This window comes from Symphodus melops (assembly GCF_947650265.1).
Source record: "Symphodus melops genome assembly, chromosome: 4".
NCBI classification, from domain to species: Eukaryota; Metazoa; Chordata; class Actinopteri; order Labriformes; family Labridae; genus Symphodus; species Symphodus melops.
Genome location: NC_136694.1, coordinates 19,815,203 through 19,828,721, shown reverse-complemented (window position 1 = coordinate 19,828,721; position 13,519 = coordinate 19,815,203). Strand labels below are relative to the sequence as shown.

The window sequence follows — 13,519 nt, the reverse complement described above, 5'->3', positions numbered from 1 at the left end:
GTAGAGAGAGAGAGTTTAGATATTTGACTAGAAATATATCTTAGCATTGTACTAACCTCTTATTCTGAACAAGCTGTCGGATGATGGATTTCCCTCGGGAAAGATAGGTATGTTCTTGCCATAGCTGGGCTGCGTAAGTCATCAGAGCAGTACGCTAAATGGGCAGAGCTTGTTACTGGGCTCCTCCCACTGTACCCTACAATGCGGACTCTAGCTCCCAATGATGTCAAAATTGTACGATGGAAGCGCCCCTAAGTGCCATATTTTGGCTTCAAGAATGTTGAATGTGAATAGCGACAGTGCACGCCCACTGACTTATCCTAGGTGGGCGTGAACATATTAGGGAAAACTGGCCCCTCATCGCAAGCTGAGTCAAATCCTCAGGTAGGTAGTTAAGCAGAGGAGCCCACTTTTTATTGAATAACCTCTCGTTACCCTTCACAATGCACTAAGTCTTCCATAGGGGAGGACCCTGATTATTTCCCTATACCATAATTTGACAAATAGGTTGTTTATCATTGATCCAATTAATTAAAATGTTTTTTCTTCCAATCAATCTTAAAGTTCATAAAAAAAGTTTTTGCATATATTTGCTGGAATTAAAGTGAAATAAATACTCTTAAGTTACTTGTAACCCTGTAGTTTTATTTAAATGTATTTTGGGATGGTGGAGGCGTTATAAAGAATAAGCCATGGTTGATGCTAAGCTAGACAGTCTCAGTATTCATTCAATGGAGTCAAGCTGTTGTATCGTGACCACTGAGTAAAAGACACTTAACTGCTCCCAAAGGAAGTAAGCCTGAGGAACAGCAAGTGTAACACAGGAACAAGAAACAGAGACAGATCAAGAGACCTGGAAAACTGGGAACTGTGAAAAATGATAAGGTCAGAAAATGACTGAGTACATGATGTGAATTGAATATTCACTCTCATCGAGCCATCAGCATATGACGTTGTAATGGTTCTCAGGTTTCTTCTGGGAATCAATGTTCATCATAGGATTACATATGCAGGGCCTCATATGACAGCAGCCCACAATTCTTTACTATTTCTAATAATCAAAGTTCAAATCAATTTCTATCAAGCCAATAAATGCTCAATACTGATAATATCCTTTTTGGACACATGTTTCTGTGTTAAATAAAAACATTGTTAACATGATAACGATCATTTTAGTAGACATTTCTTGCTGTTTCTTTTACATGGAATAAGTGTCTTGTATATTGTAACAAAGTGAAGTACTCAAGAGTTCAGACTTTCTTATACAATAGTAAGTATGAAAGCCCATTTGGGGTATTAAAAGATGTTAATTTAATTAGATGTTTGCTTTACTGAATTACTGAATTCAAGTACATGTTGTTTGCTGTAATAACACGACTCTCTATGGAAGAACCTAGATAATCCTAAAAAGTCAGAGAAAAGTCTGATTATCACTTTCATGGAGAGTATGCGTTTTTTTTGGTTGCCTTTGGACCTGTTTTAGTTCTAAAGAAAGAGGCAAGGACAATCACACACAATCCCAAAGGCCAAAAGAACAAAGGCATGCGGTTAGTGTTTTGTTCCTGCGACGAGGAGCAGAAAACAAAAGTTCAGCATCAAAGACAAAAATCCTTCCACATGAATTCTCATCATGAGTTGTCTCACGATGAGACATGTGTTGGCTACAGAGTAACTCCATGTATAGTTAAAATAATCATCAAATATTAAACCTTTTGAGTTCCAAAAGACGACGAGAGCATTTTGAACATGGACATGCAGGTTTATGTAACACGTTTTAAGGACTTGGTTCATTTCTCTAAAGAAAAAACAAACCATTCATCCACGTATTTCTCTTAGGTATATCAATTTTGGGTGCTGAGCTGAACAGTGAGTCTATTGTATTGTATATTTTTGTCTGATAGAGAGACTTTCAACTGACATGCAGTACCCCTCAGAGACTTTAACATGAGTGATTTAAATTGAAACTGTGTCAGATTCCCTGAATCAGTCCTCACCCTCAAGGAGAGTGCTCATCAACAACTGTCACAGCTGCTGATGAATAATACGCGAGCTGAGTGTGTGACGCGGCGTAATGTAAAATGCTGACGTTGTTAAAGCAACTAAGAAGAGTTCGAAGACCTTGGGTAACTTTATTCCCCCCTTCTCTTTTTGTTTAAGTGGGGTACACTGGAAAAATGTGCAAACATAAAACATTTGTTGACTCCAAAACTCCTGAGTTTTTGCAGCGCTGCAATGTTATTCTTAATGACTCTGAAGTCAATAAGGCTTCAGGCTAGCAAAACCTACAATGCTGTTCTGCTAGACAGTCATGTGTTTGTGTTCCTTCATGGTAAAATAAACCCATAAGTCAAGAAAGTCTGAAGCAGTACTTTCATCTACTTAAACATAGAACAGACAGAAGGAAACACCTATTACACCGGATTTTAATTTGATAAGTTTTAATTTGATAAGTTTTAATGTTAAATGTATACTTACACCATCATTAAAATACTACGTTTTACTACAACATGGTTTATGTCATAGTTATTGCTGATTTATGTCCAAGTGTTCATGTTTCTGAGAAGATTAGTTTCACTCACTTGTTTGATGCTACATGATTGACAGCTCAGTTGACAAGTCGGGCTCCTGTGGGGCTGTGTGCAACAGATTGGCAAGGTAGAGAACGAACAGTGAGAGGACACAAGCGGCAGTGAAAACTCTATGAGTATCCAGATTTGAACATAAAGGCTCCACCATTTCTCCTTAACTGTTTAATAAGTTCATGGAGACATTTGTGTTTATCTTACTTAAATAGCTCAGTCATTGGAAGGATGGACCCATATAAATTCAATTATGGACCTTGGCCTCATGTCCTACCCCACTTTCTCCATGGCACACTGTCCAGTTCAGTGCAGAAAAAACCCAGTTCACTCTGTTTACCCAAGAAAAAGTCATTTATTTTACATGAATACTTTTTGGATTCCAAGTTCATATTTCACATTCATGTTGAGGCCAATACTGCCACGAGCCTGAAGCTTGGCAGCAGATGTTGGGGAGTGTCACTTATAAACTCTCCTCCAAAGTGCCTTTAAAAATCAGACGGGCAGTGTTGGGGTTTATGAGATGTTATATCAGCAGCAGCTGCAGGAGCAAGTGTTTGCATGCTTGTTACAACAGATGTTGCAAATGAGGGTGAAGAAAGAGCAGAGCAAACAAAGGCCTGGGCAATGGCCGGTAAGATATTCATTAGACAAGAGTAGAAAATGATGCATAGTTTGCTGTATATTATATCAAAAAGTATTCATGTTAAACAAGTTACCCACCAGAAAAAAATCTCCAGTATTTTGTGTAATTTATTTAGCTAAAAATGTTGTCTTAGCAATAAATCTTAAGTGTTTATCGAGACGCAGTATTACATTTCCAGAACAGATGTATGTGATTTGTTGTAGCACTTTTATTCCCCTTTACAATTTATTTGTAAAACAAACAAAAACAATGAATTACTGAAACATATCAGTTCTTCAACATTTGTATGTCTGCAAAGAATAATGAGCTCTAGGTATAATTATTCTCAAGTCCAGACGCTGCTCCACTTGTAGCTTCTGCAATGCTCCCCAATACTAGATTTTACTCCTTCTTGCAGGTCATGAGGAATCAAGGTGAAGTTGACTTTGAGGAAAGTGTGAAAGCTGTAGGCAGAAATAGAATCCACCAAGGTGAAGGAGAAATCTTCATCAAGCCCACAGCAGATTGGGTGGGGAGTGAAGAGAGAGCTCTTGACTACTGGAGCGAGAAGCCTTTCACCTTGATGAGCACTTTCACTCAGGTTACAGCACACAATATAGGCGGCATACACACTCTACCTGCACTCACATTTATTTTTTTTTTTTACCTTTTTAATGTTTTGTTATTGATCATAAATAACACACCAGTTCAGTCTGATTGTTTGCTATGTGCCATCTCTGAAAGATTGATAAGCTGTCATAGCGTTAGTAACTAGACTAGCAAGTAAATGTGGTTTTCAAGGTAACAGTTTCATGAGTTATTTTAGCAATCATTGTACCAAGGTGTATTTTAGGTTACAAGCTTAAACTGTGAGCATATTAACTTACTGTTCCTCTCAAGCTGATCGGAGCTGGCGGGGAGACTCATGATTCATAAAGATTGTGAAGGAACATGACGTCCAATGAATGGCACTCCCGTCAAAGATAGATTAAAAAGCTGCATTTACAGTATCAGTCTCAGGAAATGTTTAAGGTATATGATTTGACACCATTGGGTGCCATACGATTTCGTATTTTAAGGGATGGGGAGCAACCCAATGTTGGCGCTGAAAGCAGAGTCCTAGAAGCATTAACAGCTTTGTCTGGCTTACATGCTTTTTGAGATAACTTTCTGAATTAATTAGTCCCGATAACCTTATCTCTTGTGTTGATGAAAATAAAGTGCAATGTTGGAAATAGGAAACAATATCAGTGCTATTTTTGTTTGTTAATGTGTAAGAAAGAAGATTAACTCCGAGTCAGTTACTATGGTAACTGAGTCTATGGACCTAACCTGGTTGGCAGCAGGCTCTCTTCTGTGAACTCTGAATTTACAGTATCTCTGTCTCCTCCCTCTCACAGAGCCAGAAACACTGTTTAATTTACTCAGTCATTAATACAGTTTGTATCACACACGTTAGAGGACATTCATAATTTGTCTTTATAAAAATCCAGGTTGTTTTGTATAATCTGTTAGACATAATATTTAAAAGCCTACTGTTTGTCGAACATGGCATGCTCTTAAGTCAAGGAGCCTTGAGATGAAGGGACTGCATTATTTGTCAGGGAGCTACATTTACATCGAGAGATGTTAATTGAATAGGTCCTAATAAATTAACTGAAAAGAACATACAGTATGTCAGAGGACATGTATGTGTTTGAAACACGTATCATGTTGGGGATAAAGAAAATACACTTGTTCTAGCCATTGAATAAAATGGACTTTGTTAAAAATGTCAAATAGAATTAAATTGAGGTACCACCACAAGTTTAGTTTTATATTTCATTTTAAGCGGCTTCCAAGTCCTCTCGTCTCCTGCTGGATTACACCTAAATGAAAAGATAGATGGATGGATGGATGGATGGATGGATGGATAGATGGATAGATGGATAGATGGATAGATGGATAGATGGATGGATGGATGGATGGATGGATGGATAGATAGATAGATAGATAGATAGATAGATAGATAGATAGATAGATAGATAGATAGATAGATAGATAGATAGATAGATAGATAGATAGATAGATAGATAGATAGATAGATAGATAGATAGATAGATAGATAGATACTTTATTGATACTGAGGGAAATTCAAGTTGGTTTTTTTTAGATAAAATAAACTTTAAGTTCAACACTATTCCACCAGTTCTGACCTGTACTATTATTGTGAGATTATATTAAACGAATAGACTACTTTCATACTTAAGCGCTGACTCAAGCAGCAATTCTTTCTCACACTTTTCTGTCCTTTGCCACTGCAGCGGTTCTCATTTTCTTCTCAAAGAACTCATGGATTGTATGTCCACATGAGAATTTCTAGTTCAAGAGGACTTCACCTGTTGCTAAACCCACAAGCTAAACCCCGAGTGAACTCTGAGTTGACTGAGTTACTCAAATCGGCTTTTTCGGAAGGTGAGAGTTCAGGGGTTAGACTGACGTTTTGTTGAACCTGCTTTCTGAAACAGGCCTCTGTTAGGATATCTTGGTAAACAGTGCTATGGGACAATGAAATGGACTATATGCACAGTGGCCACAGTGGCCCTCTTCCTCTGATGTCATGCGTAAGGTGGGAATCTGAAATGCTGTTGCTATGCTTTACGGCTTTGCTCCAGGTTATAAGTATTTCAAAATCTGAACATTTTATGATAATGAATGAAAAACACTATTACTCATTAGTTTTAGTTTGGAACCAGCTAATGTTACCATCCAGCCACTTACTTAATAAAAATCCCTTAGCAGGGAAATGGCTGAAGGTTAATATTCTGGATAGTGTCACATGATACAAGAAAAGCACAATTTCCTCACTTACATTATGTTAGCAGTTACATAAAGTTAACCTGGAAGAAAAAAGAAATAAACCTATTAACAAGCTAACACTAATGTCAGCTAATGTAATATAAGCCAGGAAGGGGTTGAATGCTTGCATCAACTGTTACACAACATTTTATGAATGATTTATCAATTTTGTTTTTCAGATTTTTCCTACGGTTTTTCTTATTATTTAAAAAAATGATGTTGTCTAAATTAATACAATATACCACCTCCAATCCTGTACTATAACATGAACAGTATTGAAAAGTGTGGTGGGAAAGCTTGACTAGCATAGCAACAGTAGCTAAGGGGTGGGGCTTAGTGACTTTTTTCTCATTGCACATTTATTAACATAAGTACAGCCCGGGGCCTCTGTAACATGCTGCAGTAATTAAGTTACACTGTTCATCTATATTGTGCTCATTCGTGTTGAGTGCTGGGGTATATTCTCATGCGTGTTTTTCAATAACGTGATCAGTAGTGGTAGGATGGCTATTGCAAAATCAATATCACAGAGGATTGTTAAGTAAAAAAAAACCAACAAAATGCAAAAGGCTGTTTAATCACCAAACCTACAAGGTTTTATACTGTATTAGTCTCAGTAACTCAAAGGGATTAGCAGCACTGACACTGAATAGCCAGTGATCTGAGCTCTCATAAACCATGACATTTTGACTTAATGTGTAATGTCACTCTGATAGAGTATCTGCAGTAAGCATGTGTTGGCGTACAGGATTAGTAGTAATTTTGCTTTGTATTGCTCCTGCTCTGTTAGTAGAATGTATTCAAAGCACATGAATGCCACTGAAGTCTTTGTCTCTCGTTTTAAATGTAGTTATGCTCCCTCTTTTCTTTCCCTTTCCCCGCCATCACCAAAAAGTTTAAAAGTTCACAGTTACTTTCACCATGGCAACTGTCATTTTCTGTGATGCTGAGACTTACAGCTGCCTCCTATTTAAGCATCACTGATGAGTGTGTGTGTGTGTGTGTGTGTGTGTGTGTGTGTGTGTGTGTGTGTGTGTGTGTGGGTGTGTGTGTGTGTGTGAATAGTATTCCATCCAGATCAATGCTTCTCTCGTGTTTACATTTCCCTCTCGTGCTGATGTCTGCAGACTTTAATGTGACTCTGTAATAAATTAACCAGCATGGACTGCAGGACAGTGTAAACTGCATCGAACGTTAATTATTAGACAACATAGAAGCATATACCTGAACAATCGCCTTTGTATTTGTCTTGTATTACCAATATACAGTAAAGCACAATGCATATCTGTTGTGATTTTTTTTTGTCAATTTGTAACTGTTCATCATTTCTTAGGGTAAGGTGGGATGTTTTCCTTTTTTTTTTTTTTTTTTTACTTTAAATGGACAGCAGAAACCCACCACTCTATCTGTTCTGTTGAATTTCCTTATATAAAAATGCCTGCACACAACACTGACTAAGCTGTCTTTCATATCCTTGCAATCCTTTTAAATGCAGCGTACTCCAGGTTAGAAAATCCTGATAATAACAGCCGACTTTGGTGTGCCAGACCAGACCCTATACTGCTTCTATTTATACTGCTACCACGGACCAGCCAGAGTTTAAATATAGATGCAGAGTCTGGATTCTCTTCTTCATCTGAAATGCATGAATAATTGAGAGGGAGAGGATATGAGGTGGGATTCATTCAGGAGATGGATGGTCTAGGCATAAATTGCCTCAGTTGTTTAGGGTTAGGGTGAAAGGGGTTGTGGTGCACTTTGTGTTAGAGTTGGACAAAAGTTTGCTCCTAATTATAATTTATACAGACTTCTGTATAACCCCAAAATAAATGTTATATTGTTTATTTGTTTTTTGTCAATGTTACTGTGAAGGGAGTTATATGTGTGCAGCACTGGAACTCAACACAAATGTAGGGATAAGGAAGCGTATCTTATTGTTTGTTTCATGTCCTACCCTTTTTGTATCATATCGTATCCCTATTGAATAAGAGAAGTTAGCAAAAAGCAGCTGGCAGATATTTTCAAATTTCATCTGAGTAATCTTATCAGTTTATGCAATGTTAGAAAAATTGAATTTCTTACAGAGTTGCACATTTATTGAGACTATTTGGAGTAAACACTGTTGACTGCAAGGCACAAATTGATCACCCTTATGAATTTTCAGATTGTGTTTACTCATGTATAGATGAATTATGACTTTAACTGTAAAATGTATGATGGAGTTGCAGTATTTTAATAAGACACATGCCTTCATGTTAGGGAAGGGAAGCCATTATGAAAGGTCACAAGTTTGAACCAACTGGCCGGTGCATTTGTGTAGAAAGCAGAACTCCCCCGAGGAGCCACAAGATACAACTTATTCATCCCTGCAAGATGTCGGAGGTTAAGATAAATGAGCCACTGCTGCTCAAACTTACAAGCACAAGTAATGGAGGGTGGGGAGACTACGCTGAGCCACTGTAGTCTGAACTGTGTGTGTGTGTGGGGGGGGGGGGGGGGGAGTGTGTGTGTGTGTGTGTTTGTGTGGGTGTGTATGTGTGTGCATGTGTGTTTCAAGCTATCACGCTGAGGGGAAATGTGGAAGACACAGTCTCCTCCCGTCTCCATGGAAACCCCATCTCGTTCACAGGCAGAGAGGCAGAGCCCTTCTACATTCAGAATCAGGGGTGTGAATGTTTCCGTATATTTTAATGCTCATGTGAACAACCCTGCGTGTGATCAATCACATTACATTGACATCTGCATTACAATGAAGATCATTACTGGGGTTATAAAATGCTTTTTTATGCAATCACATCTTATGACAGTTAAAATGCTGACACCCAAGCTTTGGGATTTAATACTTTTGACAAAGGGTTAAACATTTTGGAAATTGATTGCTCATAGAATATCATGCAGCTAAAGAAGGCACAGCAAACAACAATCTCAAATGCAAATAGTAATCTAATACAGGAGGAAAGATCAGAGACTGTAGCAGTACAGATAGTTCAAAGCTTGGTGAGCTTTGAAAAGGTACAAATCAGGGACAGAAGGAAGCAGAGAGGGAGGGAGGAAGGGAGAGGGTAAGGGAAGGAGACTATGTCAGACTGGCTTTTCACAACCAGGTCCACGTAGCCACCTCCTGTCGAGCTTTAAGGGGGTTGTCATGGTGACAGTGGCTGGCAGTTGAGGCTGGAGGAGTGTAGCATGATATCCCTGTGGCATTACATGTGGCTCAAGGGATGATGAGAAAGAAAGTCTTGCGATCTTAGTGATTAAAAAAAGACCCACACTTACTTATTTGAAGATAACGATTGAAATATTTTCAATTCAGTCTCAGACCGAAGATTAAAAGTATTGTGTGTGCCTATTAGTCAGTGGAATGTGTTTCCCTAGTGACTGCTGGCAAAGCTAACAGGTAACAGAGTTGGGACTCACAGAAACAGGAGATTCCACTGTTGTAGCACAGCAGTGAGTATGTTGCTCCTGTTGCTGCTAATGAGAAAGGTGCCAGCTGGAGCACTGGGAGTCTGGGACTTCCTCGCCTGTCACTTGGGATGGCACCAAACTTAATACAGTGTGATAACACTCACCTGAGCTGCACCTCAATAGGGCTGGCTAAATAAAAAAAAAAAAAAAAAACTTTGTAAAGTTCCATGACACCTACAACTTAAATCACCAAGAGTTTTTTTTTGTTGCTACTGATTTAGGTCTTTTCCAGACACAGGTGTTAATTTATCAACACACTTAGTTCTCAAAAACATCTTTGTCCACATGAAAAACGCAAAACGCACTTTTACGGCTTTCATACTGTGCCAAGTCATTAACGATGGCCTTGACATGCCAACATTTTCAATATTTCTTTACAATGCCCATTTCATTTCCAAAGTTTTTATTCAGTCACTTCTGCTTGTCAACATATGGTAACATAATGGGAGAGCAACCGTGTATGTACTGTATGTGTATGCTTGTAAAAAAAAAAAGTCCAGTTAGAAACGCTAACACCAGCACATGTTTTGGCCTGCCATTGCACTTATATCATGTAAACAAAAATGACAGAATCACACAATGGTGTTAAACCTGAGCACAGTGTGACGTTACAAGCCCAGGACTCGTTTCTGAAAATCTTCACCCTTGAAGGAGTCCTCCAAAAGATGTTGTCAGGTATTTTCAGTTACCTTAAACAGTTTGTCTGTGTACAAAAGGCAAAACTCACAGAAAAACATTCTGTGGCTGTCATTAGCTAAAGCAAACTTGACATTGGCATTGACATTTGTTTACTTCATGAATCTTCTGCACTTCCTGTATTATACTTTGAAATATTATGGTAAGCATTTATCCCCTATCTATGCTTGTGTGTGGTTGTGTGATGAATCTAAGAAACCTGTGTCACCTTGCAGTTCAACAGAGGATTTAAACCTTTTCACTGATCCTTGTGTTATATTGAGTCACTGCTCAAAAAAAATTTATCCAGGAAAAAAAGGTATCTTTCATACTTAATGTAAAGATACTGCAGACAAATTTAGCTGCTGAACATAGTTTCACATTAAGTTACTAAAGAGCCAAAGGCTTTAATTCAAGATTTAGTGGTGAACAAGGGTTAACATGACACCTGTCAAGTGTTGCTAACAGACTGTCGACAAAAGAAATAGTAAGAATATTTCAGACACCCAGCATGAACATTTTTATTTCCGAGCACCAAGTGAACAATCCACTGGAGAGCAGATATCCTTTTGGTGTGTGTATATATATATATATATATATATATATATATATATATATATATATATATATATATATATATATAGTTTCTTCAAAATCACTTGACATTGAGATATGCTCATCCCTCTGGGCCAATCATGCCAAAAGAGACATTTGTGTTCTGCTGGTTTTATTACGTTGTCATTCACACCAATGCTGTCCCAGATATCTTTTGAAACAGTGTAATGAAGGCTAGTGGCACCTTGTCCTGAATCTATGCAGACTATTATGTCTGTGGAGAGGATGTGCCATGAAAGACACAAAACCAGTGTGATCTGGCTTTGTTTAGAGACATAGTGGGATTTCCTGTCAGTCTGCTCCCTCTCTCTCTCTCTCTTTAGCTTTCTTCACTCCCCATCTCTACCAGACATGTTGTCTTTTCTCCTCCAGTTATAAATATCCCTCCCTTCATCTTGTCAACCCTTTAGTAGGCCACGAGAAGCATTCACTAGGAGTCACTCTCATTTTCATGTCGATGTAATCTAGTTGTAATAATAGCCTATTCATCACAGCTATCTTGCATGACAAAAAGGACAATGTTTTGGGTGTGGCAGCCATTAACATCTTTTTCTGTTGTTAGGTACGCTTTTGTGTCCGCTAAGAGTCTATAAATAGACTATAATTGCATTGATGCCACTGTAATCTTGTCTGGGGCTCCATTCAACCTTTTCATGGATATGTGTTTATTTTTGGTTTCCTTCAAGTGCACTGAAAGGTTTATCTTAGCTTTGCAAAGCAATCATTTGATGAAATTAGTACCTGTGACACTATACAACCTATGCTATTAAGATATAAAGATAAGCCAGGCAGGTGAGAGAGTGTGTAGAGATGAGAGCAAGTTCAGGAAGAAGTTCAGGGTTTCTTCGTGGAATTCAACCTCATAACCATCATGTTACACAGCAGAGGCTGTGCCTTCATCAGGGATCCCTTTCCCCTCTATTTACTGATTCAAGATTTGTTTGTATTTCATAGCAGCATGTCTCCACCTTTATTCTGACTCATTGCAATTAACCCAATTTCTATTAAGATTTTTATTTTATGGCTTAATGTCCCTCCACATTTTCACAATCAAATTTCATTTAATTTACCCATTAATCCAAAAGTCTTGAAGTAAAGATTGTCAGATACATCATATGTAACCTGCAATACAGAGGTACTACATTTTGCTCACATGTGAACCTCTCATTTGGAGTATGATGTCTGAGGTAAATTGCAGCTGTAGGAAAATTCTAAATATTTTTTTCCAAGCTTTCATAAAAAGGTTAAGATGTTGTTTTTAGAGCCTCACACAACTAGTAAGGCGTACTACACGCTTTAAAGAAATGATTTTCTCCTTCAGCAATTTTAAATTCCTCACAACACCTTAGCCTCTCCATCCCTGTGAAGCACTTGTCAGCTCCACCTTCACTCTATGGTCCCAGAACCTCTTTCTCCTCTTAAAGTGTTTGATTTAAATAGATTCTCTCCAGAGCACGAGGAGGGGAGTACAGAGGGGAGAAAATAAACAGATGGGGTCATTATTCCCATCTGCCGTGACGCTATGGCAACAGTGTCCTCCTACTCTGATTGGCTGTAGATAGGGTTGCCTCTTTAGCCATCACCTTTACTCTTAGGAGTGGATCAGACTTTGGCTGTTGTCAAGGACCCTCCCTGTCTGTAACCATCCAACAACCCTTTCTAATGCCCCATTTCTGCTGCTGCTGTTTTAATTTCCTCTCGACGATTGTGTAGGGAATCCCTGCATCATTTGCTCTGCAGAGTACTGTAGTCTGTTTACACACATTACTGTGTGTACTACGTGTTTAGTAGTGCATGTATAATTTTGGTCGAACGTAGCAAGAGAATGGAGTTGCCATGTATTATTTTGCAATATTTTTTCCATTTTCAAATTATTTCAAACTACAAGAAAAGTGTACTGCAAGTCAGCGCTGTGATTTTTTGTGTGTGAGTGCTGGTGTTGAAGCTGGGATATGTTACATGGTGCTTAAAAAATGTGTAGTCTACCAGTGCTTACTTGCTTTTTGGCTGCTGGTGTATAAGTAGGGTTGTTGGCTGTTGTTTGTTTGTCAGGGTGCTGTTTTCTGACAGACTTCCCAGTATTCTGTAGTGTATAATGTGAATTGGGCAATATTGAACGCACTGTCATTTTGGTAGGGGCATACCCTGGACACAAATGACACTTATGACACATAAAATAGGATAAGATACAGTATGATAAAATGTGATACAATACAATGTGATAAGCTTTGATACACAACACAGTTATTGTCTTCTTATGAACAAATTTCATACACTTAAATGACAATTGAAGACATTGGAGAAAGTGTACTATAAGTAGCTTCTGCCTGGGGGTTGGGCTTTGCTTTTTTGGTAACTAAACATTATCTTCCACTCAAGCAAACTCACTCATGTGGACAAGCCTGATAAGTGGGTCATGAATAAATAAGGTGCCCAAAGTCATTCCAATCCATTTGCTCTCAGCAATCACACACTTCAGCATTTATTAAGGAGCTGATTAGATTTCAAGTTTATTGCAATTCTTATAGACAACATCTTCATACTGCAATCAAACCACATTGCCCAGGATATGCATTTATTCTATTCAGTTTAGGTTGCAATCCGAGATGCGCACAGTTAATCAAAAATGGAACTGCAAACTATTATTCCGTAAACAACATCAAATTTGTGTTTGGTAGATCATTTCTTTTGTTTTAAAACTGCTTCTTGCAATAAATTT

General features: G+C 38.2%; 1 protein-coding gene across 1 annotated transcript in view; it reads left to right on the top strand.

Moving 5' to 3' along the window:
• kcnb1 (potassium voltage-gated channel, Shab-related subfamily, member 1) overlaps positions 1–13,519 on the top strand; it is a 34,427-nt gene that overhangs the window by 14,823 nt on the left and 6,085 nt on the right. The gene's annotated exons all lie outside the window — the stretch shown is intronic.